Here is a 19,156-nt window from a genome sequence, read left to right as displayed (position 1 = left end):
TCTTATTATTTTGAGATACGTTCCATCAACACCGAATTTAGTCATGCAGTTTAATAGGCAAGAAAGAAGGAAGAGCACCCCATACTGAGACAGAGGGAGGGTGGCTCCAAAGCCAAAAGAGGAAACCCAGAGTGCTGTGGATACCAATGAGTTATATGAAGAAACTGGAAGAGGTGGTGTCTGATTTGCATAGGGTTCAGGGGATTGGTTTGACCAGGCATGTCATTTATGTAGCCCACAAAAAAACTGGCCCTCCCACCCTATCCTGTGAATAGGCACTTTCCAGGCACCCTGATTTCCTACACACATGGGGATATGTGGGGGTGGCTATATTGCCAGGCACACATGGGGGCAAGGGCCAGAAAAGGGCGGGAATCGCCATGTTTGGGTGGATTCAGTTTCTAATGGCCGGAATTTGCAGATCAAGGTTACTGGAGAACTCTAAAAGTTGGGCTTTCCTTCTAGACAAGACCCATTTCTGGAGCTGCTTAAAAAGAAACAAAACTTCCTATGGACCCCTTTTCCTCCCTGTCTGCCTAAAATAACTTCTTAACGACTCCTATGACACCTGAATTCAGCCCCCTTCCTGGGGGAATGTGCCAACAGAACTCCTGCCTTTCCTGGTTTCTCAAGGCTGGATTGTGTTGGGGTCCGTGCCGGGGGTGGTGGAGAATGAAAGAACACACAAAAGACAAAGACACACAGAGAACATGGCGGCCGCGCTCAGAATCTCCGCCTCACTTTATTTATACTCCATAAACCCCACGTCAGCAGAAAGAATGCAATGCAAAACAAACTTTCTTTTCCCAGATGTAACCTTCTACTCAGTTCCTTGTTTCTATGCTCTTCCTTATCTGCCCGCCTTCTTGGCGCCTACGGGAGTTCATTAAAAGTTCAATTGGAGATACTGTCCTTGAGCCCTATCTATTCTCAGCATACTGTTTTCAAAGGCCCCTGCATTTCGCCCCCCCTTTTTTTTGTTTTGCCTCAATCCTAAAAAGGTAGCCCATATTTGTTCTTGTGTTTTCTTTTGTTTTTGGAGGCAATGGAGGGAGCATCGAATCACCAAAAGAAGTAGACCCAATCCAAGTGCCCAAAGCAATATACTTCCAGAGATTGTAAAAATCCATGTTTTCATCTGGATCCATGGGTTAAAGGCAGCAAGGCATTGACCCAGCTCCTGAAGGGTTACAGTTCCGGACAACACATGTAATTGTTGTTGAAATACTTCGGAAATGTTCTGAGTGAGCTCTTGGATTTCCAAACTAATATTTTTATGGCCTATTAATAATTTTCAGATTACAGTCCAATTTTGAGAGATATTAAAAGGCATAGGTGTTACACAAAATTGAGTGGAGTTCCAATCACATTGTAATGTTATCCGAGTACTGAGTACAGTGAGCTGATCTCCAAGCCATGTCAAGGCTTGCTCCATGTTGTCCAATCTTTCAGCAAGTTGAGAATCAATGTTTCGTTGTTGAAGCCATAACCAGTGAGATTGTTCTTGCCATTGCTGCACAAATTCAGCATTTTGTATGCTTTGATGAAGAGCGAGCCTTGCTACGGCCGCAGTGGAGACGATGGCGACAAGACTCATCACCGAGGCAATTATAAGTCCAAGGGCACAGAGGGTTCGCTGGAGAGAAGTCCAAATATAAGTCTCAAGAGGTGATGCCCCCCACGGTCGTGTAAGGTTAACAGGTAGCCAAATTTCCTTATGAGCCCTGAGGATATAAATATCCCCAGTAAAGTTGTGCCACCAGGAATCATTGAGGCAAGACAAAAATGTACACGTATCTGTACAATTAACAATCCCCATATCATTATCCCATGTCAAATTCCCCGCTAATAATAGGTAGGGCTTACGGACATAAGCAATAATATATCAGGAGGTATTTCAATATAACTGAATATGAAAGGAGTTATTTGGGTTAGAAAGATTAAGGGACATATTCCCCACAAAAATGCTAATGGCATCGCCTGCAGCTAACAACTTCCAAAGATGACTCTGTACTTAGGCTTCCTTGACGCCATACCAAAGTTTCATTATTGTTAGCGGCAATACTTTTATTTACCCGGTGCCATTTCAAAGGTATGTGACTAAATTTTGTTTGAAAATCACCGTGTACACTCCAATCAGTTATTTGCATCTCATTGTATTCTAATAAAATCCGGGGTTTAGTTCCCCAACATCATTGCCACTCCAGCACCTCAATATTAGGAGAAACCTCTGGAATAGGACAAAAAGGTAAAGAACTAGGAATAATTTCATTACTATATACAGTATGATTATATTAAAAGCTTCTAGTTACAATAATAACAGTATTAGCAGCCACATGACTATGATTATAGCGAACAGCCCAGGCTTCATGCGATTTTCGGAGACAATGAGGACTATTTCCCATGCATATTGGAAGTCCTTCCACTCCAAATTGGCATGTGCTGTTTATGATTCCCGTTTCCCGTTCTATATTGTCCTTGTCTATATAGGGGGATGGCATCCAAGTAGTGTCATTGGTGAAAACCTTAATTTCCGCCTCCCCCCAGGCGACTCCCTGATACAAGGGTGGAAAGAGAATATAAGTCCAATATTCATACAAAGCCTCACTAAGGGAAATAAGTCCCTCGCCGAGGCACATCCAACAAAGGAAGAAATGCATGCTGAATCCAGTTTTCTTTTCAACAGGGTTTCAATCATCTTGTAGGAAACCACTCAGGTCTACTCCCTGTAAGGACAAGAGTATAGCCCCGTCCCTGTTTTAGAACTTGCCCTTGAACATACTTACCTTCTTCATTAGGATACCAAATCTTTAAATTGTCAGCGGGGACTATCACCGAGGGAGGTGAGGAAAGATGGGTTATGACAGCGGAGTCTTGCAATTGTCTCTATTGATTCAAAAAAAATTAAGGTAAAAAGAACCTTCAAAATCAAAAAAAAAAATAAGGTAAAAAGGTTAAAATTCAAAAAAATCTGGTTTTTTGGGGGGCTCATTTCCCCCTTTTTTTTTTTTTTTTGAGACGGAGTCTCGCTCTGTCGCCCAGGCTGGAGTGCAGTGGCCGGATCTCAGCTCACAGCAAGCTCCGCCTCCCGGGTTCACGCCATTCTCCCGCCTCAGCCTCCTGAGTAACTGGGACTACAGGCGCCCGCCACCTCGCCCGGCTAGTTTTTTGTATTTTTTAGTAGAGACGGGGTTTCACCGTGTTAGCCAGGATGGTCTCGATCTCCTGACCTCGTGATCCACCCGTCTCGGCCTCCCAAAGTGCTGGGATTACAGGCTTGAGCCACCGCGCCCGGCCCTTGAGCCACCGCGCCCGGCCTTTTTTTTTTTTTTTTTTTAGCAGTTGAGTTTTTAAGGTTAAATTTGCACGCTTAATGATGGCTTGACCTTGACTGTTGCCCGGGATACCGGTGACATGTTGAGTATTGTAATGCTGTAAGAAAACTTGTAATTTACGAGAGACATAGGCAGGGGCATTATTAGTTTTAAGTATAAGAGGAATGCCCGTGATGGCGAAACAAGCTAAGAAATGAGTAATAACAGAAATGAGAAAAGGTATCAATGGTATGATGAACATACTTTAATCGTCCAAAAGAAGGGACATCTCGTGGATTAACCCCAGGATGGAAGGATGGAATGCTCAAAGGAGCACAGGAAGGACAAGCTCGAATAAGTGAACGAGCTTGTTTATGAGTTAAATGAAACTGTCGTTGAAGGCCAGAACTATTAGTGTGATGTAGAGTATATTTTTGTTCTGCAGCATGTAGGTGGCCGATTAAAAGCAAATCAATCTGAGTATTACCATGAACTAATGGTCCAGAAAGTTGAGAATGAGAACAAAGATGAGTGATGAATAAAGGAGCTCGACGTTGGCTCAAAGTAAAGGATAACAAAGAAAAGAATTTCTGAAGAGAAGAAGTAGCACAAAGAGGTAAAGTGGCCTGAGAAATATAAGAAATAACATAAACGGCGTATTGAGAATCACTAACAATGTTACAACCAGTAGTAGGGAAATCAAGTAAGACCATGAGAATAGCAAACAATTCTCCCTGTTGCACCGAGGGATGAGGATAAACTGTAACTCGAGATTGATAAACACTCCAACATCCAGCCTTACCACTGCTACTAGCATCAGTAAAAAAGGTAGGACCTTGAACAGGAAATATAGAAACTGGTGAGAAAGGCAACACAGAATGTTGTCTAAAAAATGAAAAGATCGGAGACTTAGGATATTGGGTAGAAAATTGACCAACAAATGAAGCACAAGCAACTTGTCAAGAATCAGAAGTTGCAAGAAGATAAGTAATCTGACTATGAGTGAATTGAGAGATAATTAAGGAAGGATCTTCTCCCCAAAGTTGTCGACAGTGATGCCGTCCTTTGATGATCAGTTCAGCTAAACGATCGATATAAGTAGCCAAGCGTTTAGATATTTTATTGGACAAAAAGATCCATCCCAGTGGCTGATTAGTTTGATGAATCATTCCTGTGGGAGAATGTAAAGTATGAAATAAACAAAAGGAAAGGGGAATATTGGGAAGGAGATAATATAAATGGGCCTTTTGAAGTTGCTCTTCTACAAGCTGGAGTTCCTGTAAAGCCAAAGGAGTTAAATGGCGTGAGTTGTCCAAGTGACTATCTCCTTCTAGAATAGAAAAAAGATGTTATATTCCTAAAACAGGACACATCTTTTGAAAGTCATTTAATATTTTGAAATGATCACGTCGAATTTGAGTTTTTTTGGGGTCGAATATTTTGTGCTCCTAAGGTATAACCTAAATATTGAATAGGAAAATCCAGTTGAATTTTTTCTGGGGCAATATTAAGTGAATAGAAAGAAAGCTGAGTTTGTAATGATGCAAAAGGACAAGTTCTTGACACAAGGTAGGGCTGTTTAACATACCTTGAGGTAAAACTTTCCATTGATATCGAGAAAGTGGCTGAGAATTATTAAAAACAGGGACAGAGAAGATCCTTACAATGATAAATTAACACAGTTGGAAACTGATTTTTTACAGGATTTAAAGTCCTATGTACGAATTTTTGAAATATAGTAGGGCTATTAAGTATACCCTGAGGAAGAAGCTTCTGCTGATATTTTTGAATGGGTTGTCCATTATTATATTTAGGAATAATAAAGGCAAACTTTTTACAATCTTGAGGTTGTAACGGAATAGAGAAAAAACAATTTTTGAGATCTATGACCATTAATTTTTAACTTTGTGGGATAAGGGCAGGATTAGGAAGACCAGGCTGTAAACTTTCCCTAGGTTTAATGTAAACATTTATAGTTTTAAGACAAGACAAAGATGGGAATTCCATGCAGAAATACGTGGCTTTATATTCCTCTTGGCCATTTGTTTTTTGACTTACTCTTTTAGAGTCCTAAGTATTTCTTTAGATAATGGTCACTGTTTCACCTAAATAGGAGTGGTGGCTATGAGTTTAAAGGATTGTAGCCCATTTTGAACATCATATTTTTGGCAGCTGAGGAAATTGAGGAATGTTTAAAAAAGCAGCAAATTGTTATGAAAGATCTTGTTCCCAAAAATTAATATTGATAGGAACAATATAAAAAAACACTTGACCTTGTTGACCTTTAGGACCGACACAGGTTAAAGGTTCTACGTCTTGATAAACCACAGAAGCAGCACCCAAGCCAGTGAGTATAACTGAAACTTGTCTTTTTTCCCATTGTATAGGCCACTAATTTAAACAAATAATAGACATATTCACCCCCGTATCAATTAACCCTTTAAAAACTATTTCATTAATGTGCAATGAACATAAGGACTTTTGATTAGAAACTAAGGTTTCCCAAAAAACAGTTTTTTCTGTGCTACCAAACCCTCCCTATTGAGAATACGTTCCCCTGCCTCTAGGCGTATAAATTGTAAGACTTGAACCATAATAAGAATTTTATTAGTAACATCATGTCCTTTTGGCAAAGGGCCACACACTCTAATAGCTACTTTATATACTCCTCTATTAGGAGACAAAGTATAAGGCTGAGTAATAGCTAAGTCAGCAGCGGCGCTCTGCTTAGTTGCCGCATAAGGCTGAGAAACTGGGGTAAGGTGTGGGATCCTTAAGGAGGACTTGAATTTATTCCTTGATGTTGTAGGCCATTGCTCACTGGGTATTGTATGCAGATTCAGTCAATAACAAATATTTGTAAACAAATAAAGTGATTACAGATACAGAAATTCAGTTCGTAGCTTACTATTCAATAGAGTATCTGCTTTGTAAAAGATGGTGGACCACAAAATACTCAACGGATTTTGGTTTTCAAAACACAGTGATGCTATCCAAGGCTAAATGGATACTTGAAATTGGGATTGGATCTGGTGCTGAGATACATCTTTTACTTAGTTATTGATTTTTCTTTCCTCCGATTATTCCAAGGAGGGTGACTACCATTTTTGTACTTTATAGAGCAGTCTAGAGGAAAGGGTTAAGCATGTAAGCCCTGGGGACAGAAAGTTATATTTTCAAAATATAATAACTATATGACCTTGGATACATTTATAAAACTGTCTTAACTCTGTTTTCCTGTCTACAAAATGGTGATAATTATAAAATTTATCAGTCTTAAAGGGATGTTGGAAGAACTAAATGCAAGTGAAGATTTTTTCACAGTAGTGGACACATAGTAAGTACTCAGTATACTATAGCTATTATTACTGTCATTATTGTTAATATTACGTCTATTTATTTTAGCTCTTTAATGTAACAAGTGCAGAACCATAATCTCACATCCCTCAGAGTCACGCTGATCTTGTATTTTTTGGTCCTTTGACTAGTTTAGTGATTTATTACAAGAAACCTAGTTAGTTTGTGCATTATTTTCCTTTCTTATAATTCTCATTTGTAAAGACTGATAAACCAACTACACTTTCAGACCTGGTGACATAAATTGTTGGGGCTCCAAACCTGTGGGCCCTGGCTCCCGTTTCCCAGGAGAGGAGACAGTAAATTTCCACTTTTAACAGTTTTGGAACGACATTTATTTGTCCAATGTCGACCTTTACCACAACATTTGTATACCTCTGAAGGCAGCTTTCTGCCTTGAGGGATAAAAGTGTTCCATTTTTATGACATTCTTTTTTGAAATGTCTAGGTTTACCACACTGAAAGCAAACACCTTGTTTGTTATTTCCTTTTAAGGCTTTAGACAAAGCTCCAGCAAATAATTGAGCATTATAAATAGCCCCTCCAACACTAACACAAGTTTTAATATATTTATCTAAATTGGCCCCATTGGCCTTTAATGATTTTAACAATTTTTGACAGTCAGCATAAGCATTTTTAAAAGACAATGTTTGTAACAAAATTTTTGAAGCAAGGTCAGCACCCACAATTTTCAAGACAGCATCCTGAAGACGGGCTACAAAATCTGGATATTGTTCATTTGTGCCCTGTAAAATCTTCACAGAGGAAAGGGAAGGTTTTCCTGTTATCTCTACCTTATTTTAGGCCCTTAAAAACAAAGTCTTGATTTGAGTAAGGGCAACATCATCTGGACCAGCCTGAGCATTAAGAGTAGCATATTGGCCCGTGCCTGTGAGTTGTTCCTCAGTGGGTCCTGGGGGATCACACATAACATTTTTTCTAGCCTGTACATGCGCCTTGTTCATTTACCAGCTGTGCAATTCTAACCACTGAGAACGATCAAGAAAAGCCTTCCCCAAAGTCTTCCAGTCTATAGGAATTATCAAATTTTCTGATGAAAAAATATCAAGAAGACCAAGGATAGGGGTCCATAGTTAGAAATGGCAGCTTTCATTTCTTTTAAAAATTTAATTTGTAAGGCATTAAATTGGACATTATTGCCACCATTTGAAAACTGAGCATTAGGAGCAAAAGAAGCATGAATAATTGGAAACAGATCCAGCTCCTTAAATTTTTTTATCTTTTCCTTTTCTCCCTCCCCCAATGGCGGGCAAGGCACTGAGAAAACTTTGCCAAACAAAGGTAAAGATAAGGAAGCTGGGGGGTTGGAGGCACTGGAAAATCCTCTTTTAATAGGGCAGAAGGAAAAGAAACAGGGAAAGCTTGCAAAGGTGAATTAGAAGAATGTATCTGTAATATTTGTTGAAGCATTTCCATAATACACTGCATGTCAGAATTTCCCTTAGAAGAAGGAAGAGCTGGCTTTTTCTCTTCTCCCCCTTTTGCCACCCTGGCACAAATGGGCTCCATTTCAGATTTATTTTTTCCCAAGTCCTCAGATACCTTTGTTCCTGTGGCTACATTACCACACTCTGAATCAGTCTCGAGTAACTCTAATGTCTGAGTGATAGAGTTACACAAGGTCCACAATTTTAGTGGCATAATATCCCCTAACTGGAGAGCTCTAAGCAGAGCTTTTACTACCTGTAACCATTTTCTCTGATTCAGCTGCACTTTAGTCTGATACCCAAACCAGTAACAATGTTGTTCAACATGGGCAAACAATCGCTTCAAAGTCTTTTTCTTTCACTTCTACTCCTATAGACAGCAACAGTCCTTGAAACAGCCATAAATATTCTAAGGCCAGAGAGATGGAATTCCCATAATGAAAGCTTAAGAAGGTTCCCCTTAACAATATCCGAGCCTTACCCGCTCCTAGGGGGTTCCCCTTCTTGTTCTCCCCTACTCACCCGTGCTGACCCTGTTCGCTGCACCACTTGTTGGGGTCCGTGCCGGGGATGGTGGAGAATGAAAGAACACACAAAAGACAAAGACACACAGAGAACATGGTGGCCGCACTCAGAACCTCCGCCTCACTTTATTTGTACTCCATAAACCCCATGTCAGCAGAAAGAATGCAATGCAAAACAAACTTTCTTTTCCCAGATGTAACCTTCTACTCAGTTCCTTGTTTCTACGCTCTTCCTTATCTGCCCGCCTTCTTGGCGCCTACGGGAGTTCATTAAAAGTTCAATTGGAGATACTGTCCTTGAGCCCTATCTATTCTCAGCATACTGTTTTCAAAGGCCCCTGCAGGATTGTGTAAACCTCCTGGGTCTGAGTCCGTCTGAGCGACTGCTTTGCCAACTCAGGCGAGTTGAGACATCAGCTCAGGAGAGAATCTCCTGATTGATTGGTTGCAAAGATCCATGGGAAAAACATGGCTTCTGGGGCGGGCTCACACACTCACTGCTTCCCTTGGCTGTGCGAGAAAGTTCCTTTGGCTCTGTTCTGATATGGCGTGGTTCATCACCCATCCCCGTTTTCTTTGTTCTCCTGAGTCAAGTTGCTTGCCTAGTCAGTCCCAATTTGAGAACCTAAATATTTCAGTTCAGGCGCTTATGGTGAAATTCGCTGGGATTTTCATTCAGGGGAAGGCAGCCGCTTCTTATTGGCCACCGTCTGCACTTCTAATTGGCTATCTGGCCACTTCCTCCACGTCACCTCCTACAAAATGGCCACTTCTAATTGGCCATCTTGGCCCCCCTCTTCCACGTCACCTTCTGTAAAATGGCCCCCCTCTCCAGGAATGACACCATTATATATCTTTACGTGAACCCAACACAACGCTCATTACACTTTTCATGGGCTCATTTACTTCACGTATAACGAAAGCGGCCATGGAAACGCTAGTGGATAAAGTGGTCGATTTTCTGATGGATGAGATAGAAAAATGGTTTGCTGACCAATTAATGACATATGTCTCAAAACTAGAAATGAGACTCTTAATCGCTGGGTTGAAGGTTCTAATCAAGAAGATGCTCTTCTATATATTAAACAAAATAGCTTCCCTTGCTTCTGAAACACTTCCAAACATCTTACGTTTCCTGAAGAAGATGATGCCTTGACAAGTGGCACAGGTCAGGTTTACTTTCCGTTCATAAATATAGCACGATATTTGCACAATTGTCGGAAACCTTATCAGAAAATGAGTCTTGCATGTTTCCTTTAATTTTAGGATGAAGAGGGTGATCCGGAAGAGTTTCCTGAACTACTCGGCTGCGGTGTTTAAACAACCACCAGGAAATTTTGATGACCGTTCTCTCCGGAGCTCCTCCCTTTCCCCAGAGAAACAAAAGCATCAACACTAAAAAAATAAAGTGTTATTTGGATGGAATGAGGTCTCATGGTTGTTTATGCAGTGGCTCGCTGCTCAGGACAGGGTGAGTCTCTGGGTTGTGCGCTGAGAAGGGGAGGCCATCAAGCTAGAAAAAAATCCATTGCAGGGGACACCTCCATGGGGTCTGGGGGGCTGAGGATGAGGAGCTGGACTGGGTCTAGGGAAGGAGGAGGTTTCAGAGGGTGAAATTCAGTAAGTAAATTCTGGGGGTGTTTGAGAACTTCCTCCCTCAGAAGGAGAAGATTCAGGGAGGAATAAGGACAAACCGTGGGTGCCTTGAGGGGCATTTACTAATTTAAGACGACTCTATCAGGAAGCAGAGTGACAATGGCCTCCTTGAGGACTGAGACCCCTGAATAAATGAGGCCCAGACCCAGTCCATGGGGGATGAGACCTTCAAGGGACATATTTTGGTTGGGACAGAGGAAAAGTGCAGCTCTGCAGCTGTAGAGGAAGCCCTGGCAGTGTGAAAGCGGCCTTGGAGGGGCCCTGTGCACTGTGAATGCTTTTGAGCTCCCATCCCCTGTCCCCGCCTCTTTTTCTGGATTTTTCGGGCTCCGCCGTCTCCGCCAACTTCTGAGCACTCTACGCTGCCACCTTCACGTTTCTCTGCTGGCCTCCAAGTACTCCAAAATCTTTCAGATCTGTGCCCCTACCCCTGTTTTTAGCATGTTTTGCGACTCCAGGTCCCTGAAGGTTTCTGGCCTGAAATCCACCTCCCCAGCCTCATGGATTCTGCTCTAGAGACTCTGCACTCCGCAGGGTTCCCAGGCCCCTGAGGGACAAAAAAGTGATCTGTGCACTTCAGGGCTCCAAACTCGGCAAGGCCTTTCAAGCCCTCAGAGTCCCCTCCTCAGTTTTCTTCACATTTCTGGACTGTAGTCACTCCACAAATGCCGGGATCTGATCTCCAACCCAGTGATTTTTTTTTAGTTCCATGGGTGATGCTAACTGAATAGTCATCCTGAGAGTGATGAGAGCTTTTGAATTTGCGGCAAGTTTTAGAGTAGTGTGAGTGGCCTGAGATCGCGAAATTGGGGCTAGCGTTGGATGTGAGGTTAGGTTGGTGGAAAAATTTGCCCAGAACCAGAGGAGTGTGGACTCACTGCGCGTGGTTAGGATCAGAACAGAATTGCACGGATGTATAGCTTTGGGGTAAAGAATAACATGGTTCAGAAGTGCATGTATTAGTCTGTTCACGCATTGCTATAAATAGTTACCTGAGACTGGGTAATTATTTGTAAAAACTCAGGTTTAATTGGCTCATGGTTCCACAGGCTGTACAAAAAACATGATGCTGGCCATCACCTCAACTTTTGGGGAGGCGTCAGAAAACTTAGAGTAATGGCAAAAAGTACAAGGGAATCAGGCTCATCTTCCATGGCCTGAGCTGGAGAAAGTGGTAGGAGAGGTGCTACACACTTTCAAACAACCAGATATTTTTAGAACTCTATCACCAGGCAGCACCTACAGTATGGTGCTAAATTATTCATGAAATATCCACCCCCATGATCCTCTCCATTCTCACCAGTCCAACCAGCCCCACCTCCACCATTGGGGATTACAATTTCACATGAGGTGTGACTGGGGACACAGATCCTAACTCGATCAGTGGCATCCTGGATTGGGTCTAGTATAGAAGAAGAACCAGGAGCTGACTATGATCCTTAAGACTGCCCACAATGGCCAGGCAGGGTGGCTCATGCCTGGATTTTGGATTTGGGAATCCAAAGTGGGTGGATCACCTGAGGTCAGGAGTTTGAGACCAGCCTGGCCAAAATAGTGAAACCCTGTCTCTACTAAAAATACAAAAAAAAAAAAAAAAAAAATAGACAAGTGTTGTACTAGATGCCTGTAATCACAGCTACTCCAGAGACTGAGGCAGGAGAATCGCTTGAACCTGGGAGGCAGAGGTGGCAGTGAGCCCCAGTTGCACTACTAAACTCCAGCATGGGCAACAATACCAAAACATCGTCTCACAAAAAAAAAAAAAAAAAAAAAAAGACTGCCTATGACCAGTGAGAGGGACACCAGCATCGCTGAGACGCAAGTGCTGGACATTCTTCATAGGTCAGAGCTGAAAGCAGGCCACACTGTTACAGAGATGGGCTCCATTCATAGCACCAAAGTGGTGAGAAGATGTGGGAATGGCAGAGGCCAACACTTTGCCATCAAAGCAAGGTGGGTATAAGAAGCTGGCACCAGTGCTAGAGTGCATCGGGGAGGACTGCTTTGCAATATCTAGCACTTACCTCTTAGAATATGTTTCATTAGGGACAACAGATACAAATGGCAGACAACTATGTCCCTTCACTAACAGGAAATAGAAGTCATCAAGATGAACAGAAAGCAGATGTCAGCAGCCCTCATATAAAGTCATCATACTTCATCCAGGTAAAACCTGAGACAGTTCTCACACAAGAAGGCCTAACTCAGAGACTTGGTTCTCATGAGGCAGGTTCATGTAAAACCAAGGGAAGCTTACAACTTTGGGATTCTCCAGTTTCCCTTGGAAAAGACCTATAATCATTTGCTTAAGTAAATGAGCACTGAACAAAGGTGAGTATTGTTATCTTTCAGAAGCTCTTGGCCATGAAGGTCTTGTTGGCATAAAACCCACGGTTTGGAAACATCACCATGACCCCTGTTAGAGTAATGGCCTAGGGCGATGGTCAGGAAACTGATGTATTCCTTGCCAACTTCTGCCTCTAAGTGTGTGCACTCTGTTCATGAACCTCTCTCCTCTATAGTTGTGTTCCCAGGATCTCATGTACAATCAGGAGTCATAGACTTAGAAAAGGCAAAAATACAGTGTTTCTGTGGCCTGTGAGATATGACTTATAATTCTAGGAAAAAAACAATTGCAGGTGGGAAGCCTAAATCTGTCAATGCTCACCCAAGACAATATAATCAATAAAAATCAGTATCAACTCCCAAGGCAAATTATTTCTTGTATATAGATGGCAGAGATGATCACCACCATCAAAAACTCAAGGACCAGTGCTGTTGGTCTGGTCATCTCTTTCATGGAATTCACCAGTCTGGTATCTTCAAAATCCAGAAGGATGATGGCAGATGGCAGGAAACTAATGTGAACACCACCAGTTGTACCTCCACTGTAGCAGCAGTAATGGATGTTATCTCTTCATTATAATATCCAGGGAGAGGGAGAGGATGATATTATTCCCAATACTCTAAACACCCTGAGTGTACAGCCTCTGTGATATTTTTTATAATATCTGGGGGGGAGAGAATTGTATTACTCCTAATATCTCAGGGGACGTGCCCCTCTGTGATAATGTTCCCAATACACAGGAGGGGAGATGATATTACTCTTAATATCACAGGGAGTGTACACCCCACTGTAATATTGTTTATAATATCCGGGGAGGGGGAGAGAATGATATTACTCCCAATATCACAGAGTGTACACCAACCTGTGATATTATTTGTAATATCCGTAAGGGGAAGAATAATATTACTCTCAATGTCGCAGGAAGTGTACACCCTTCTGTGATATTGCTCAAAAGATCCAGTTATGGAGAGGATGATATTACTCTCAATATCTTAAACACCCTGTATGTAAACCCTCTGGGATGTTCCTCATAATATCCAGAGGGAGAGAGGATGATATTACTCCCAATATCGCATGAGGTGTACACCCTTCCTGTTATATTGTTTCTGATATCTAGGAAGGGAGAGGATGATATTACTCCCAATATCGCAGGGGGTTTACACCCCACCAGTGATGTTGTTCCTAATATCCTGGATGGGAGAGGATGATATTACTCCCAATGTCACAGGGGATGTACACCTTCCCTGCAATATTGTTCGTAATATCTAGAAAAAGAGAGGATAATATTATTTTCAACACTGCAGTAGGTGTACACCTTCCTTGTTACATTGTTGCTAATATCTAGGGTAAAAGATGATATTACTACCACTATTGCAGAAGGTGTACACCCCCCCCCCGTGATATTGTTCCTAATATCCAGGAAGAAAGAGAATGATATTACCCTTAATATCAAAGGGAGCGTCCCCCGCCCATGATATTGTTTCTAATATTCAGGAAACGGAAGGATGATATTACTCCCAATATCTCAGGGGTTGTACACCCTCCTCTTGTGATATTGTTCCTAACATCCGGGGGAGGTGAAATAGTATTATTCCCAGTATCACAGGGGGTGTACACACCTGTCGTGATATTGTTCCTAATTCCCATGGGGGAAAGGATGATATTACTCTCAATATCTCAGGGGGATGTACACACTCCCTGTGATATTGTTCCTAATATCCAGGGTGGAAGAGGATGATATTACTCCCAAAATCACAAAGGGTGTACACCCCTCTTGTGATGTTGTTCCTAATATCCAGGGGGAAGCGGATAATATTACTCCCAATATCACAAGGGATTTACACCCCCCTTGTGATATTGTTCCTAATATCCAGGAAATGAAACGATGATATTACTGTGAATATTCCAGGGGGTGTCCTCCCCTCTGTGATATTGTTCCTAATATCCAGGTTGGGGAGACGACGATATTTCTCCAAATATCGCAAGGGGTGTACACCAACCCTATGATATTGTTCCTAATACCCATCGGGGGAGAGGATGATATTACTCCCAATATCAAAGGGGGTGTACACTACCTTTGTGATATTGTTCCTAATATCCATGAAGAATGAGGATGATTATTACTTTCAATATTGCAGGGGACGTACACGCTTCCTGTTATGTGGCTCCTAATATTCAGGCGAAAAGAGGATGATATTACTCCCAATTTCGAATGGTGTGTACACCCACCCTGTGATTTTTTTTTTTTTTTGAGACAGAGTCTTGATCTGTTGCCCAGGCTGGAGTTCAATGGCACAATCTCGGCTCACTGCAACCTTTGCCTCCCAGGTTCGAGCAATTCTCCTGCCTCACCCTCCGGAGTAGCTGTGATTACAGGTGCCTGTCACCACGCCCGGCTAATTTTTGTATTTTTAGTAGAGACACGGTTTCACCATGTTGGTCGGGCTGGTCTTGAATTTCTGACTTCAAATGATCCACCCGCCTCGGCCTCCCAAAGTCCTGGGATTACAGGCATAACTTTCCCTGTGATATTCTTCCTAATATTCCAGAAAAAAGAGGATATTACTCCCAATATCGCAGGAGGTGTACACTCCCCCTGTGATATTGTTCCTAATATTCAGAGGGGGAGAGGATGATATTATTTTCTGTATTGCAGAAGTTGTACACCTCCCCCGTGATGTTTTTCCTAATACCCAGTGGGGGAGAGACTATTAGTCGCAAAATCACAGAAGGTGGAAACCCCCGTTTGATATTGTTCCTAATATTGGGGGGTGGGGAGAGAATGATATTACTCCTAGTATCTCAGGGCATGTACACCCCCACTGTGATATCGTTCCTAATATCCAGAACGGGAGGGAATGATATTACTCCTAGTATCACAAAGGGTATACACCCCTGCTGTGATATCGTAAATATTCTGTGTGTACACTCCCCCGTGTTATGGTTTGTAATATCCAGGGGGGAGAGGGTGATATTTACCCCCATATTATGGGGGATGTACACCCTTCTGTGATATGGTTCGTTATACCCAGGGAAGAAAAAGGTAATATTGCTCCCCATATCGCGGAGAGCGTACACCCCCATGTAATATGGTTCATAATATCCAGGAGTGGAAAGGATGATATTGCTCCTTATATCAAGGAAGGTTTACACCTTATTGTTATATGGTTTGAAATATCCAGGGGAGGAGAAAGTGATATTGCTCCCCATATCGCGGAGGGTGTAAATCCCCCGTGATGTGATTGGTAATATCCAGGAAAGAAAAGGGTGAAATTGCCCCCAATATCGCGGGGGGTATACTCCCTTCTTTGATATGGTTCATAATATCCAAGAGGGGAGATGGTGATATAGCCTGCCCTATCGGGGAGGATGTTCACCCTCCTGTGATATTTTTCGTAATATCCAGGGAAAGAGAGGATGATGTTACTCCCAATATCGCAGAAGGTTTACACCATTCTGTGATATTGTTCGTGATATCCAGGGAAGGAGAAGATGATATTACTACCAATATCGCAGGGGGTGTAGAACTCCTGTGATATTTTTTGTAATATCCAGGAAAGGAGAGGATGATATTACTCTAATATTGCAGAAAGTTTACACCCCTATGTGATATTGTTCATAACAACCAAGGAAAAAGAGGATGATGTTACTCCCTATATCACAAAGGGTGTATACCCATTTGTGATATTGTTCATAATATCCAGGGGGAGAGAGGATAATATTACTCCCAATATAGCAAGGGGTGAAAACTCCCCTGTGACATTGTTCATAATATTTAGGGAAAGAGAGGGTGATACTACTCCGAATATCACAGTGGGTGTACACCCCCCTATGATATTGTTCCTAATATCCAGAAGGGGAGAGGATGATATGATTACCAATATCGCAGAAGGTGTACACCTTCCTCTGATATTCTTTGTAATATCCAGATGGGAAGAGGATGATGTTACTCCTAATATGGCAGGGGGTGTACACCCCCTTGTTTTATTGTTTGTAATATTCAGGGGAAGAGACGATTGTATTACTCCCAATATCGCAGGGTGTGTACATCACTCTGTGATGCTGTTCATAATATCCAGGGGAGAAGAGGAAGTGTACACCCTCCCGGTGATATTGTTTGTAATATCAAGAGGTAAAGAGGATGATATTACTCCCAATATTGCAGGGTGCGTACACCTTTTTGTGATATTGTCGTACTATTAAGAAGGGGAGAGGATGATGTTACTAACAATATCACAAAAACTGTACACTCCCTGTGATATTGTTCATAATATCCAGGAGAAGAGAAGATATTACTCTCAATCTCGCAAAAGATATATACCACCCTGTGATATGGTTCATAATATCCTAGGGGAAAGAGGATGACATAACTCTCAATATCGCAATTCCCTGTGACATTGTTCATAATATTCAGTGGGAAAAAGGATAATATTACTTTCAATATCGCAGGCGGTGTACACATTCCTGTGATATTATTTATAATATCCAGAGTGAGAGAATATATTGCTCCCAATATCACAGGAGGTGTACACTCCCCTGTGACATTGTTTGTAATATCCAGGAAGGGGAGAGGATACTATTACTCCCAATATCTCAGGGGATGTACACCCCCCCTTTGATATTATTCCTAATATTCAGAAGAGGAGAGGATGATATTACTTCCAAAATCGCAGGGGGGTGTACACTCCCTCTTTAATATTGTTTCTAATATTCATGAGTGGAAAGAAAGATATTACTCCCAATATTACAGGGGGTGTATACCACACTGTGATATTGTTAACAATATTCGGGAAGGGAGAGAATGATATTACTCCCAATATCAAAGTAGGTGTACATCTCCCTGTGATATTGATCATAGTATCCAGAAGTAAAGACGAGAACATTACTTCTAATATCACAGGGGATGTACACCTTTGAATACTGTTCATAATATTAAGGGGGAAGGGGATGATATTTCTCCCAATATCCCAAAGGTGTGCACCACCTGTGACATAGTTCCAAATACCCAGAGGAAAAAAAGGATGTTATTACTCTTAATATCTCAGGGAGTGTACACCCTCCTGTGATATTGTTTGTAACATCCAGAAGAAAGAGGCTGATGTTACTCTTAACTTCACATGGGGTGTACTCCCCCCTGGATATTATTCATAATATCCAGGGGGGAAGTGGATGATATTAATTTCAATATTGCAGGGAATGTACACCCCCTGTACATTGTTCATAATATTTAGGGAGAGAGTGGAGTGTACACCCCACTGTGATATTGTTCGTAATATCCGGGAAAGGAGAAAATGACATTCCTCCCATTATGGCAGGGGGTGTACACCACCTATCATATTGTTCAAAATATCCAGGAGGAGTCCCAGCTACTCGGGAGGCTGAGGCAGGAGAACAGCGTAAACCCGAGAGGCGGAGCTTGCAGTGAGCTGAGATCCGGCCACTGCACTCCAGCCTGGGCGACAGAGCGAGACTCCGTCTCAAAAAAAAAAAAAAAAAAAAAAATCCAGGAGGGGAGAGGATATGTCTCCAAGTATCACAAGGGATGTACACCCCGCTGTAATATTGTTCCTAATATCCAGGGGGTAAGAAGATAATATTACTCCTAATATTGCAGGACATGTACACTCCCCTTATGATATTGTTCTTAAAACTCATGGGGAGAAAGAATATTTCTCCTAATATCACAGGGGGTGCACATCCACCCTGTGACATTGTTGCCAATACCCAGCAATGGAGAGGATGATATTACTTTCAATATCGCAGAGGATGTACATCCTTCTGTAACAATGTTCATAATACCCAAGGCAAGAGAGGATGATACTACTTCCAAAATTGCAGGGCGTGTACACCTCCCGATGATATTGTTCCTAATATCCAGTGGGGAAGAAGATGATAGTACTCCCAATATCGCAAAGGGTGTACACACCCCCTGTGATATTGTTCCTAATATAAAAAGAGGAGAGGATGATATTATTCCCAATATCATAGAAGGTGCAAAACCCCCTGTGATATTGTTCACAATATTTTGGGGGAGAGGATTATATTGCTCCCAATATCATAGGGTGTGTACATCCCCCTATGATATTGTTTGTAATATGCAGTGGAAAAGAGGATGACATTTCTCCCTATATCACAGAAGGTGTACACCCCCCGTGATATTCTTTGTAATATCTAGAGGGGAAGAGGATGATATTACTACCAATAAAACAGGGGGTGTACACTTATTGTTATATTTTTTGTAATATTAAGGGGGGTAGAGAATGATATTACTTCAAATATCGCAAAGAGTGTACACTCCCTGTGATATTGTTCCTAATATCCCGAGGCGGAGAAAATGATGTGACTCCCAAAATCGCAGAGGGTGTACACCACCCTGTGATATTTTTTGTAATATCAAGAAGAGAACAAGATGATATTACATAATATCCACGAGGGGAGAGAATGATATTACTCTTAATATTGCAGAGGGTGTACACTTTCCTGTGATATTGTCCATCATATTTATGGTGG

The 19,156-nt window shown here is 41.9% G+C and overlaps 1 long non-coding RNA gene across 1 annotated transcript; it reads right to left on the bottom strand.

Annotated features, from left to right (window-relative positions):
- Positions 1 to 711: 711 nt before the first annotated feature.
- LOC139360282 (uncharacterized) lies at positions 712 to 8,732 on the bottom strand. The gene is made up of 2 exons (XR_011617580.1): positions 8,642 to 8,732; positions 712 to 1,724 (listed from the first exon to the last, which is right to left on the bottom strand). It is a non-coding gene; the product is annotated as an uncharacterized lncRNA (long non-coding RNA).
- Between the last annotated feature and the right edge of the window lie 10,424 nt (positions 8,733 to 19,156).

The sequence above is a fragment of the Macaca nemestrina genome, chromosome 20 (genome assembly GCF_043159975.1).
Source record: "Macaca nemestrina isolate mMacNem1 chromosome 20, mMacNem.hap1, whole genome shotgun sequence".
Taxonomy (NCBI): Eukaryota; Metazoa; Chordata; class Mammalia; order Primates; family Cercopithecidae; genus Macaca; species Macaca nemestrina.
The sequence above is the reverse complement of the archived record's forward strand: the minus strand, read 5'-3'. Positions and strand labels throughout refer to the sequence as shown.